Source organism: Mastomys coucha, unplaced genomic scaffold (assembly GCF_008632895.1).
Source record: "Mastomys coucha isolate ucsf_1 unplaced genomic scaffold, UCSF_Mcou_1 pScaffold8, whole genome shotgun sequence".
NCBI lineage: Eukaryota > Metazoa > Chordata > Mammalia > Rodentia > Muridae > Mastomys > Mastomys coucha.
Window position 1 is genome coordinate 46,380,674 of NW_022196914.1, and position 14,169 is coordinate 46,394,842.

At 34.7% G+C, this 14,169-nt stretch overlaps 1 pseudogene; it reads right to left on the reverse strand.

The window, feature by feature from the left end:
* Positions 1-945: 945 nt before the first annotated feature.
* LOC116084033 lies at positions 946-1,061 on the reverse strand (annotated as a pseudogene).
* Between the last annotated feature and the right edge of the window lie 13,108 nt (positions 1,062-14,169).

A 14,169-nucleotide genomic window follows, 5' to 3' on the forward strand; every position in this document is an offset into this window, starting at 1 on the left:
GAGGAGGAGGAGAGGATAGGAGAAAAGAAGAGAAGAAAAGAAAAGAAATTCCACAAAGCCCCATTGAAATCATACTGACTTCTAGTGCCACAGGGAGAAGCTATTGTCCACATTTCGCCCTGTGACTTGTACTTGCTATTTGGAGATTTGATGGATGAGTTTAATAAGTAAAAAAAAACCCAGTTATTAAGAGTTTTGACTATAAATAGACCCTTTGGAATGTTCACTACTGAACCACTTTTTACTTAGTGGTTATTAAAGAAATGGTAGTTAAGCGATTTGAAAGAATAATGTAGGGGCTGGCCAGATGGCTCAGTGGGTAAGAGCACTGACTGGTCTTCCAAAAGTCATGGGTTCAGATCCCAGCAACCACATGGTGGCTCACAACCACCTGCAATGAGATCTGATGCCCTCTTATGGTGCATCTGAAGTCAGCTACAGTGTACTTATATATAATAATAAATAAATCTTTTGGCCAGAGCGAGTGGGTTGATCAGAGTGAGCAGAGGTCCTAAAAATTCAATTCTAGCAACCACATGAAGGCTCACAACCATCTACACAGCTATAGTGTACTCACATACATAAAATATATAAATATTTTTAAAAAGAATAATGTCATTATTTTCTCAGGTTTTCTTTATTATATGTACTTTATTCTTTATGTTAATTATGTGATTTGTACAAACTCATTCTGCAAAATTAAGACAGTTTTTAAGGTACAAATAAAGTGCTGGTTTAATCAAAGAAAAACAATAGAAAATCTCTCTCCTGTCTCTCTCCTTCTCATCTACCATTGGAGCATTGCTGAAGTCTAAAATTCTTATTAAAAATATAGTATATTAATATTTTTGAAAGCTACATCAAAATCAGCTGACAATGTTCAGTCCACATACCTGACAGAGATCACTAGACAGCATTATTATTCTTTTTTAAATTTTTTTTATAAGCCTACAGCACCCGGTATTCACAGGCCTCCCATCCAACTACTAACCAGGCCCGACCCTGCTTAGCTTCCAAGATCAGACGACATCGGGCGCGTTCAGGGTTGTATGGCCGTAGACTATTCTTTCTATCAATACTAACGAAGCTCTCTTGATGGTCTGCTTCTAGCCATGCAGCCCTCAAGTTTTTTGTGTTTGTATTCCAACTTTCAGGCTTTTGTGTTCATCTCTGCATTACCAACTCTGAGCCAAACTCCAGAATGTCAATTTAGTCAGAATCTTCTCCCCTAAATTCTAATGAGTTCCCCTCTTAGGTCAGATTTCTCACTTTTTCCCATCACCCAAATGGTCTTTGATCATCTTGGCTTTGAATAGCTTAATTCAATTTTTTTTTACTCAGGTGGTTCAATCCAAGTAATTTTCTGTGCACTCATTCTACTCTACTTCTTGTCTATAAATTTTCACATTTTCTCTGTATTTGAGAATGGCCCTGATTATTTTTTTACATAAAACTCATTGTAGTAACTAGCTTGTATTGGCCCACCATTGTCGTGCCTGGAATAAAATCTTAAAAAAATATACATAAAATCCAATAAAAAAGAAACACAATCAACCAACCAAGCACTCCTTCCCCAATTACTTGTGTCTTTTGTATGTATCAAGAATTAATTTTTACTTGGCTCTACCACCTGCCACTTTAAAATCTTTATACAGTAAAAAGAAAGGTGTTTTCTGGGTATATCTTGACTCTTTGCTTCTCACAGAAATTTTCAGTATGGCAATTTCAATGTATTTTCAAGATAATACTTAAATTAAAAGATCTGGTCTTTAATGGTGCACTGAATTTGCAATGCTTACTTACTACTGGAGAGGGGAGTCATTTTATCAAGTTGAATCCATGCATCTTATCTGGCTCAGCAGACTTCTTGCTGAGCCCAGGGAAACCAATTAGTCCTATTGGTAGCAATGGAAAGTCAAGCAATGTTTCCTGACCTAAAAAGTTGCACATGGAGATATCCTTAATGAAGTTTGTGCATAAAGCTTGTGACTGTAGAGAGAAAACCCAGGAAGGGATGATGTCATAATGATGGCCCCAGTCTTCAGTGAGACTCAGTCTCCCTGATGAATTAACTCACCCAGTGATAATTATAGTTTTGAGTCATGATGTAAACCTCACACAAGACCATATAACTTTTGGGAGCCTATGGCCACTGCCTTTGTGAAGTGAAGAGAAATAAGACTGTGCCATGCTATCCATGCAGCAGGAGTTACACATAGGGGTTCTTGCTAAAACATGGGTTTCCTTCTCACAAATGACAATGTTAGAAAAGGGACTTGTTTTCAGAACTCTTCCATTTGAAAGGATTTTCAAGCAAGGTAAAGTTGGCCACTTAATGTTATGGAATTTATATTAAGAAAACAAGTACCTCTTCCCAAAGCAAAATTGAAATAAAAAAATAAGAGAAATTTGGGTTGAATTTGGAAAATCATGTTTCTGCTAATGATTTCTGCAATATATTCTCAACTCTATTGTCAGTTAGAATGGTTGTTAACATGAAGCTAGATGTGGGAAGGTAACTCATGTGACATTTGGATTCCATTTAAAACCAAAAATGAATGAATGAATAAGTGTGTATGTGTGTTGTTTTTACTCATATTTTCTAAGACATTCTATAAATTTAGTTTTTAGAATGTTCTGAACACTTTTCAAACTCTAACAAATTGTAATCTGGGAATTAGGTCATATGTTTAGTTTCATGTCTTGCCATTCATCCTATATTTGAACATGAATTTCATTGTATGGTAGGCAACTAGAAAATGGGGGTGGCTTTTCTCATTTTTCCTGTGTTGCCTTTAAGACTACTTAATTGTTGTAGATAAGTCTGCTTCGCATTATCAAGTACAATGTATCATACATATAAGAGAGTAGATCTGCTATAATGCTAAGAAACAGTACATAGGACAATTATACAAAGGTAATGCAATGGTTTTTTGATTCACTTTGGCTAAATTTGTATCATACTTAAGAAACAGCTCACAAACAGAAGCTGATTTGTTTATGTGTGTGTGTGTGTGTGTGTGTGTGTGTGTTTGTGTGTGAGTGTATGATATATGTATGTGTGCATATGTGAGTCAATGTATGTGTGTGTTTGCATGTGTGTGTGTGTGTATGTGTGTGCTCATGTGTGTATGTCCCATTGCCAGATCTCTATTTCTACATCATTTGTAGCTATTTCAAAACAAAATGGCAGACTTGCTTCTTTGGACATATTGACAAGCTTGGGTTTACTTCACAAATTTGGTAGGTGGTACCCAAGGTACCTGGTACCCGCTCTGTAGGATAATCCTTCATGTTGAATAACTGCTCTGTTAATGACAAAAACATTGTTTTGATAATAATTACTACAGAGAAGACTGTAGAAAGAAACTGGTGAATAATATTTAAATTTCCTCTAGCTATCATCACTTTCTATAAAAGATTCCATTAAGAACAGAATTAATCATGAAGTGAACCCTTCTCTGTCCCTCCTTTCCTTCCTTTTCTCACTTTTTTTCTAACCACAAAATCTTTTTCTGACAGCCACAGTAGCTTTGTCTTTTATATACTTTGTAGCTTACCAGCTTATTTGTAACCCACTTCCTTTTAGGCTGTCTGATTTTTTAAATTTCCCCCTATCCTCTAAGGGGAACTGAGAAAGCTTGTTTAGGAAGAACCTTCTAATTCAAATGAGCTCTGCAAAAGATGGAGATGCTTCAGAACCCATTTCTTAACATTTCTTCCTCTTTGACAAGTACACACAGCATTGCTGCTGCTTGAACCAAACATTTTAAGAAGTAAAAGAGAGACAATGGGAAGGGATAGGAGCAAAACACCATTCTATTCCTGTCACCATTTCTATGTGCATGTTCTCTAAGGTAGAAGGACATAAACATGGATGATTACCATTTCCTGAAGCTGACTTTGTCAGTAAATACTTGAATTGTGTTATCAAATATTTGAGTTTCTATTTAAGTTGGTATTATATACTGCCCAGTAGATATATAAAATATTAGTGTTTTCATGTTTGAAAAGATTTTATTTAAATAGGTAATGTGTTTATGCTAATAAAGTTTCACATTGTATAGGGAAAAAGTGCTACAAACAAAAGTGAAAGAATTTTTATAGTATAAAAAGAAGTTTATGGTATAGAAAAAGGAAGTATTCATGCTATAATGTCATTCTAATTGGTTACAGAGAGCCTCAACATGCTATATATTTCAACATGGGTCTCTGAAGTACATAATTACCAGACTAGGATTTATATTTCTATAGAGTTGCAAAAACTGCAAATAACCTTAATTCCTATTCCTTCTTCCTTTACTGTTGCTTTACTTTATAGTGCATAGGAAACAAACACCATATATATCAGAACAAGTGCAAAATTAAGGACATACTACCACTGTATATGGGTTCAAGGAAAGCGTTCACAGTCCATAATTATAGCTAGCATTTAGAAATGTAATTAATTTTAATTTAATTATAAGGTATAGAACAAATTCTTGTTTTTGTTCTTTATACTTCCTCATACACATTGTTCAAAGAAGATGTGAGTGGAAATGATATTCATTGTAGCAGAGAATCCCTGGGGAATGAAGTAGCTCTACTAAATACTAGAATAACTGTATAATATTACAGTTTTTAAATTTATTACTTTACCAAACAATATTTCTGAGGTGGGAAGAATGAGTTCAGTTTTCTAAAGCTCATATTGAGTTTACACTTTAAAGCCAATATTTGGGAGAGTCTGTAGGGAGATTGCTGTACAGAAATGACCAATGTTCACATAAAGCTTTTTGTTAAAGAAGTGCAACAAAAGTACTGTTATCAGATATTTGAGTTTCTATTTCTTAAGTTGGTATTATATACTGCCCAGTAGATATTTAAAATATTAATGTTTTCATGTTTGAAAAGATTTTATTTAAATAGGTAATGTATTTATGCTAATAAAGTTTCACATTGAATAGGGAAAAAAGTGCTACAAACAACAGTGAAAGAGTTCACTACATATGAGTTCACTATATGTAGGCTTGCGTCATACACAATTCAATACATTATAAACTGTATGAGGAGTTAAAAATATTCCTTTGGGAAGGCAGCTCACTAGAGCATTTATGTATCCAGCAATCATGATTCTTAATGATACAGTGGTTATAAAATATCCCGTAATCCTATTTCTAAGGAAGAACTTTGTGTATGAAAGGAAGTAAACATGCATTCTATGAAGATGAATTCACAATGTTATCTCAGCATTATACATGGCAATTCTATTGCTTTTTTTATTACTAACTACAATACAAAAATAGTACTGCAGCCTCTTGACATTGCTAAATGTCAACTTAAAAATGGAAGGAAATGGGCCTGAAATGATGGTCCAGTGGGTAAGAGCTCTTGTTGCTCTTACAGAGGAATTGTCTTTAGTCCCCAGCACTACATGGCAGCACATAAGCATACATAACTCTAGTTTCAGGGAATCCAACATGCACTTCTGATCTCTGCGGGGAGGAGGCCTGTTTTGCACATATATGCTTATAGACAAAACACACAGATGATATAAAAATAGATAAATCTTTAAAACATTAAAAATGGAAAGGAAAGTGACTGTGTAAGAGTTACATGCTTTAGATTTTAACAGGTTACAAAACAATTTGAAAGAATTGCTGGCTAGATGTGATGGCATATGCCTTTAATCCATAACTTGAGAGGTAGATTCAGGAAGTGATTTCTTAGTTCAAGGCCAATCTGGACTTCATAGCAAGTTATAGATCAGCCAGAACTAAAGAATTATATACTCAATTAGTACCTCAAAAAGTAAGTCATTGCTATGATGAAGTGATGAATATTTGAAAACTATGCACATTACACAGTGTGCACATATACTAAAGCAGGAAATATAATCCACTAATGTCCAAAAATGGCAAGCTTATATGTATGTCAAATAAAAATTAATATATAAGAATAAAGAAAACTAGAGGAAGTATGATTCATATAGACTAAGTTGAGACCTCTGTCACCTGGGAAACAACTCCAATTTCATAGAGACATTTGATTGTAGGACTTTGTTTAAACTCTATGACCTGTCACTGGACTTCTTTATATCCGAGCTGTGGAAAAGATGTCACCCTCTAGACAGGTTTAAAGTGTGGTTATAACAAGCAGTTTTCCTTCAACCCTCAACCTAAATACTTCTTGCACTGAGGTATATGCATGCCTTGATGCTATTGTACCTGAACTTTAAAGGGCATGTGTTTATATGTCAATTCTTTATTAATGCATTAGGTTCCTGAGACAAATGACCTGGTCATATTAATCCTTTATCTCTAGCACTCTGTATAAAGGCTGGTACACTATGCAGTTAGAAAATGCATTCACTGCATCAGTAAATCACGATCAGTCTACAAAAGTCTATACACTGAAGCTCAAAATTAATATTTCTCATCATTATGACAGTCTTATTGCATGGTGTTTTCTGATTATCTATAATATTTCTTGATTACAAACTTATTTATTAAAATCTAACTTAATATTTATGGGAATCTTTATATGTGGGACTGAAAGGGAGGTGAGTTAATTAAGTAAATTTTACTATTTTCAATTCTGTGAGCATAGGTCAAACTTTAATATTACTTGATAATAAGTAATAGATTATTAAAATGACTTAATGCAGATTACAAAAGTAGGTGTTTTGTTTTTTGTGACTCATAAAGCATATGGGTCTCACAATATGTCATTGTGCTATAGAAAGGCAAGAGGGTGAGTGAAAAGAATACAACACAAAATACCCAATGTTTATTTTCTATCACCATATACTGAGTGATATTTTCTGTATTTTATATGAGAAAACTGTGACTCAGTAACATTAGATGTCTATTTTAAATTCACATATCTGATTGTTTGCAGAGTTTTTCAAATAATACTTCAAGCATATCACCAAACTATACCATTCCAAATGCCTGTCAACTTGGTATAAGACAAATTCAATTTTGTTTAAAAGAATTGTCTGTAATCCCCAAGTGTATATCCTGCAAGGCCATATATATTATAGCAAAAACTTACTGAGAACAGTCCCATTGAGATGGGCATTTCATCTGTTCATAATCAGATTGGGTCCAATCTGAAATATGTGAACCTTAACATCTTACATTTGATATAAAGCTCTTTATTCTCTGTGTTTTTGTTGTTCACTCTTTTATTTTGCTTGTAGAAAATAACACACAGTCACACACATATCAATCCTCTATACCACTAACAAGTAAAACACTCTATGTTGAAAAAATATATATATATATACTATATATTTTATAGTTAAATAACTATTATGGTAATAAAATATCTTTTTGTATTTAGATCATAAAATATATGAAATAAAAATAGTAATTATAACAATCTTACATAGCACATTATAGCAACCAAAGCATATTAATTACTGAAAACCAGTTGATTATGTTATAGTTACATAGTCTAGAAGATGTGAGTATAATCATGGCACTATATAGACAGAATATGAACATTTACCAATACATACGATGAAAGGTTAAAATATAAGTGTCCAATAGGTAAAGAAGGAGGAAATATTGTCAAAATGAAGAAGAAAGTGGTAAATTTTGGAGGAATAGGATTAGAATGAAATAAATAAAAGTTAATACCTTACTCAGTAATTTAAGTCACATGCTTACCTCTCCATTGTTCAAAGAGCAGACAATGGAAAAGGCTTAAAACCTTTTTTAGTACTAGAATAAAATCCACAGCTCTATCCATTCTAGGTTGGTACCTTGCCACTGAGCTTCCTCCTGGGCCTGAGAAGAGGCAGGTATATCGAAGACTTGGTTCAAGGAAAATCTAGGAAAGCCAGTCATTGATAACATTTGGCCACATTTCCCTTTGTGCTTGGAATGAAGGAAACAGCTATTATATATTTTGATATCCCCACTATGATTCTTCCAAAGACCCACCATAGCCGGGACCATTAGTAAATGTATGGGACAAATAATAAATATCAGGGAGTCTACCCTCCAAATTTGTAATTTTACCATCTGAAAACAGAGAAAATTATTTTTATGTAACTATAGAACTGAACTTCTCCACTTGTTACAATTTTGAGTTCAAATATATGGTAATTTATATTTAAAACAAACAAACACATCTCTTAATGTAGCCCCTATCATGTACAGCTATTTACCAAAATCTTTAAAAGGACAATGGAGGTGATATATCTATTTTAATCAATAAAATATATAATAAAGTTGTTTCGGATCTTACTTTAATTTTATGTTTTCCAGTCAACTGTACTACAATATACTCAACTAGATAATATATACAACAATAATAATGATACAAAAAGAGGCATGGATCTTAGGGCTTTTTAGAGAGGGGTTTGTGGGAGAGGTTGAAGGGAAGAGAAGGGAGGTATAAAGTGACATATTTTTATTTTAGTTAAAATTCATAAAATGAAAAATAAATGTAAAATAAAAGTATCTTAAAATGTCAAACATAACATGTATAACAGAAAAAATTATTTTGTAATGTTTTAGTATAACTTAGTATTGTACTGGACTTTAAAAGGTGCATAGATGGCTGGGCGGTGTTGGCACACTTCTTAAATCCTAGCTCTTGGGAGGCAGAGGCAGAGGCAGGTGGATTTCTGAGTTCAAGGCCATCCTGGTCTACAGAGTGAGTTCCAGGATAGTCAGGGCTACATAGAGAAACCCTGTCTCGAGAAACAAAAAAACAAAAACAAAAAACAAACAAACAAAAATAGGTACATAGACGTGGGAGTTCTGTGTCGGTCTAAAGAAAATGCATCAGGCTGGATGATTATGCTCCTTCTCATATACTTAGAGATGAGCATAATGAATAACCATTATAAATGATTATAAAACAGAACAAGCATTGTGGAAACTCACAGGACAGGGTGATCAATGAAGGGCAACCACCCCCAGAGGAAGAAAAGGGGGGGCTAGTTTTGTATTCTGAAATCTACGTAGTGGTACTTACTACACAGCTCAATTTAAATGTCACTGGTAAGTTAACAATTAATGGTGCCAAATAATTCCTAGCATATTTGTAGTGTCTATAATAGTCATGATTTCTGTTCTTAAACTGTTCTGTAATTAAAATAAGCAAATTATAATTTTAGATTGTTACAGGTTTTAACGATTATTAGTTTCTCTCCTCAAGATAATAAATGCATGCATTCAGAATGAATCACAGAAATACAAAAAGTATGTGAGATACCAAAATACAGATAAAGAACAGTCTCGCCAAAGGTAGTATTGCTAGTAATTGTCAAGTATCTTTCCATCAAAGAACCCACAATTGGACTGGACACTTTAATGTAGACTTTGGGTTCATTTTCATTTTGGTGTTTGTCTTTCCCTCAAATATTGGAAATTTATTTTTCAGTTCCCTATTCAGGAAGTCACCATTTTGCACCCATGTGTACCTGTTCTCGTTGTGTGACATTAAATACCTCTCTTCTCTATTTAGATTTTCTCTGATTAAGGGGATTCAATGCTTACAACTCATTTCCAAATCTAAATCTGAGGGACACATCAACCACTCATTGTTAAAATCAGTACAAGATTTATCTCTATTTTAAATGATGCTTAGAGATGAAGTGAGTTTTCTAGGTTGTGGGGCATGGTTACATAATTCTACCAATCAATGGTACACAGGTCCTTCTCTTTTCCAGAATGTTTAAGTTCCCGAGACAGCGATTTATCATGTAATAATTGTGTACTCAGTGGGAGGCAGTTCTGAGAAGTCACTTCCAGCTGATTTCTGTGACAGGAAGTTCTTAACCATGCTAAGCACAGAATGATTTCTTCTGTAAAAAATATCTGTGACTTTCTTTTCACACATAGTTTCTTCTCTGGAAGTTTGTGAGTAAAGCTAGAGAGAGTTCTTTTAATTGTGTCAAGAAGTCACAATACAGACTGTGAAAATGCTTGCCAGTATTTGACATTTTCTCTCTTTGTGAGTGAAACTGATGTGTTTATTAAGTGTTAGAGACAGGAATTAAAAAGCAATGACACATCATAGGAAAAATTTCCTGGTTCAGATTCACAGGGGCTTTCTATATCTATTAATCTAAAATGTCTGGGTCATATTGCTTATTTCTTCAAACATTACTTTTGAAAATGTATGTTTAGGGGATTCAGGGGTGAGGGAATAATTCTGTTGGTAAAGTGTTTGTATAGGAAACAAAAAGGCCTGAGTTTGGCCTTTAGAACCATCAGTAAAAGTCTGGGTGTGGTGATATGTGCTTTTATCCTAGTTCAGGAAAAGGGGGGATAGAAAAATCCCTGGAGGTTTCTGGTCTATAATGGTTAATACACAAATGTCATAAAAACTGGTAATGTAATTTAAATGATCAGAAGCCATTTTCTTTTTTAAATTAGATGTTTTCTTTATTTACATGTCATACAATATCTCGTTTCCCAGGTTCCCCTCCGAAAAAATAAATAAATAAAATAAAATAAAACAAAAACAAAAACAAAAAGAACCTCCTGTTCCCTCCCCTCTCCCCATGCTCACCACCTACCCTCTCCTGCTTACTGGCCCTGGCATTCCCCTACACTGGGGCATAGAACCTTCACAGGGCCAAGGGCCTCTCCTCCCATTGATGAACAACTTGGCTATCCTCTGCTACACATATGCTACTGGAGCTATTAGTCCCACCATGTGTACTCTTTGGTTGGTTGTTTAGTCGCTGGTAGCTCTGAGGGTATGAGTTAGTTCATATTGTTATTCGTCCTAGGGGGCTGCAAGCCCTTCAGCTCCTTGGTTCCTTTCTCTAGCTCCTTTATTGGGGACTTGAATGATTGAACTGTGCTCAGTTCAATGGATGGCTGTGAGCCTCTAGTTCGTATTGTCGAGTATTGTCACAGCCTCTCTAGAGACAGCTATATCAGGCTCCTGTCAGCCAGCACTTGCTGGCATCCATGATAGTGTCTAGATTTGATGATTGAATATGGGAAGGTTTCCCAGGTGAAGCAGTCTCTGGATTGCCCTTCCTTCAGTCTCTGCTCCATAGTTAGTCTCTACAAATCCTCCCATGGGTATTTGTTCCCCCTTTTATGAAGGAATGAAGTATCCACATTTTGGTCTTCCTTCTTCTTGAGGTTCTTGTGGTTTGTGGATTGTACTTTGTGTATTCCGATCTTCTGGGCTAATATCCACTTATCAGAGAATGCATACCATGTTTGTTCTTTTATGTTTGGGTTACCTCACTCAGGGTGATATTCTCCAAATCCATCCATTTCCCCAATAATTTCATGAATTCATTATTTTTAATAGCTGAGTAGTACTCCATTGTGTAGATATACCATATTTTCTGTATCCATTCCTCTGTTGAAGGACATCTGGGTTGTTTCCAGTTTCTGGCTATTATAAATAAGGCTGCTATGAACATGGTGGAGCATGTGTTCTTATTACATGTTGCAGTATCTTTTGGGTATATGCCCAGGAGTGGTATAGCTGGGTCCTCCGGTAGAACTATGTCCAATTTCCAGAGGTACCGCCAAACTGATTTCCAGAGTGGTTGTACCAGTTTGCAGTCCCACCAGCAATGAAGGAGTGTTCCTCTTTCTCCACAATCTCTCCAGCATCTTCTGTCACCTGAGTTTTTTTATCCTAGCCATTCTGACTGGTCTGAGGTGGAATCTCAGGGTTGTTTTGATTTGCATTTCCCTGATGACTAAGGATGTTGAATATTTCTTTAGGTGCTTCTCAGCCATTCGGTATTCCTCAGTTGAGAATTCTTTGTTTAGCTCTGTACCCCATTTTTAATAGGGTTATTTGGTTCTCTGGAGTCTAACTTCTTGAGTTCTTTGTATATATTAGATATTAGCCCTCTTTATCAGATATAGAATTGGTAAATATCTTTTCCCAATTTGTTGATTGCCATTTTGTCTTATTGACAGTGTCTTTTGCCTTACAGAAGCTTTGTAATTTTATGAGGACCCATTTGTCAATTCTTGATCTTAGAGCATAAGCTATTGATGTTCTGTTCAGGAAATTTTCCCCTGTGCCTATGTGCTCGAGGCTCTTCCTCACTTTCTTTTCTATTAGTTTCAGTGTATCTTGTTTTATGTGGAGGTCCTTGATCCACTTGGACTTGAGCTTTTTACAAGGAGATAGGAATGGGTCTATTTGCATTCTTCTACATGCTAACCAGCAGTTGAGCCAGCACCATTCGTTGAAAATGTTGTCTTTCTTTCCACTGGATGGTTTTAGCTCCTTTGTCAAAGATCAAGTGACCATAGGTGTGTGAGTTCATTTCTGGATCTTCAATTCTACCAGAGAACTCCTAAACATGATAAACAACTTTAGCAAAGTAGTGGGATATAAAATTATCTCAAGCAAATCAGAGGCCTTCCTTTACACAAAGGATTAACAGGCTGAGAAAAAAATTAGGGAAACAACATACTTCACAATAGTCACAAATAATATAGAATACCTTGGTATGAGTCTAACTAAGCAAGTAAAAGATCTGTAGGACAAGAAATTCAAGTCTCTGAAGAAGGAAATCGAAGAAGATCTCAGACGATGGTAAGATTTTCCATGCTCATGGATTGGCAGGATTAATTTGGTAAAAATGGCCATCTTGCCAAAGCAACCTGCAGATTCAGTGCAATCCCTATCAAAATTCCAACTCAATTCTTCACAGACTTAGAAAAAGCAATTTGCAAATTCATCTGGAATAACAAAAAACCCGGGATAGTCAAAAGTATCATCAACAATAAAGGAACCTCTGGTGGAATCACAATCCCAGACCTTAAGCTGTACTACAGAGCAATTGTGATTAAAAACTGCATAGTATTGGTACAGTGACAGGCAGGTAGATCAATGGAATAGAATTGAAGATTCAAAAATGAACCCAAAAACCTATAGGCACTTGATCTTTGACAAAGAAGTAATACCATCCAGCGGAAGCATTTTCTTAAACAAAAAAAGCAACTATTGTTCAAGGGCTTCTGTACATTAGGAGCTATCCAGCATGCTGAGGAACTGTTGCAGGAAACTGCCTATCCCCATTGGACAGAAGCCTCAATTTCAAGATTTTTACGTGCCTTCTGCACTGACCCTCATCCTTAAGATTTTTAACCACACTGCCAAAACTGGTTATTATAAGCCAATGTCTTAAGGACCTACTTTTCACATCTGCCTCAAGCAAAGTTACTTGCTTTTATTGATGTGACCTATCCTTACCATTTCGTATTAGGATTCTAAGAGAAATACTTAAAAAGTGAAGCAGTAATGTACTTCCTCTTGGAAATGGTCTTAGATAATATATATCATTATAAACATATGAACAACATATCAAATATATTTCTGTTTTATAACAGTTATATATATACATATATTATAATTATATATATGTATATATATAGTAGTTAAAGTTATATTGAGTCAATATAGCAGTATATAATAGAAATTTCTATGGTTAAATTTTACTTTTCCTCTTAATATAAAGAATAAAGCTATAACACAACTGAATAATTTATATATTAACGTAGACCACACTTTTTTGCATATTTCTTAAGTAGTAATCTCAATTTTTTTGTACTTCCCAAGGAATGTTGACATCAAATAAACCCATGAATTTGTCTGTCTAATCTAAATATGTAAATGTGTGTGGCCACTTCACATTTGTTTCTGACTGGTCTCAAGTATATAAATATGTTCTGCATGTCTTGGTTATAGATTATTATTGGCTTATACTTTACTTGGCATGGTTAAAAACTTGGAACATCAGTAACAGATAGTTTTCTTAAAACCAGTAACTCAGGGTTGGAGTCATTCTGGGCAGCAACTCATAACATGAGCCAACCCAGATAAACAGGTCTCTAAAGATCCCTCTAAATTGGGATAATATTTTATACAATTCCTTTCTCAGAAACAAGACTTATAAAAGATAGAATTTAAAACAATGGTTTTTTTTGATGATGTATTAAAAGCTGTAACATCATGCATTCATGTACAAGAACTGGCAGCCAGTCTTTGAAATATGAAAATAATGCATTTGTTATTGACTTTTGAGAAACTTGATTGTTTATACTGTTAAAAATTGGTTTTGACTTCCAAAATTATGGTTATTGCAAAAGAAACTTTTAAAAATGATAGTTAAACATGTATGAAGGTAAGGGAACATTGGCAGTTTACAATTCGATCACAACCTCAATATTT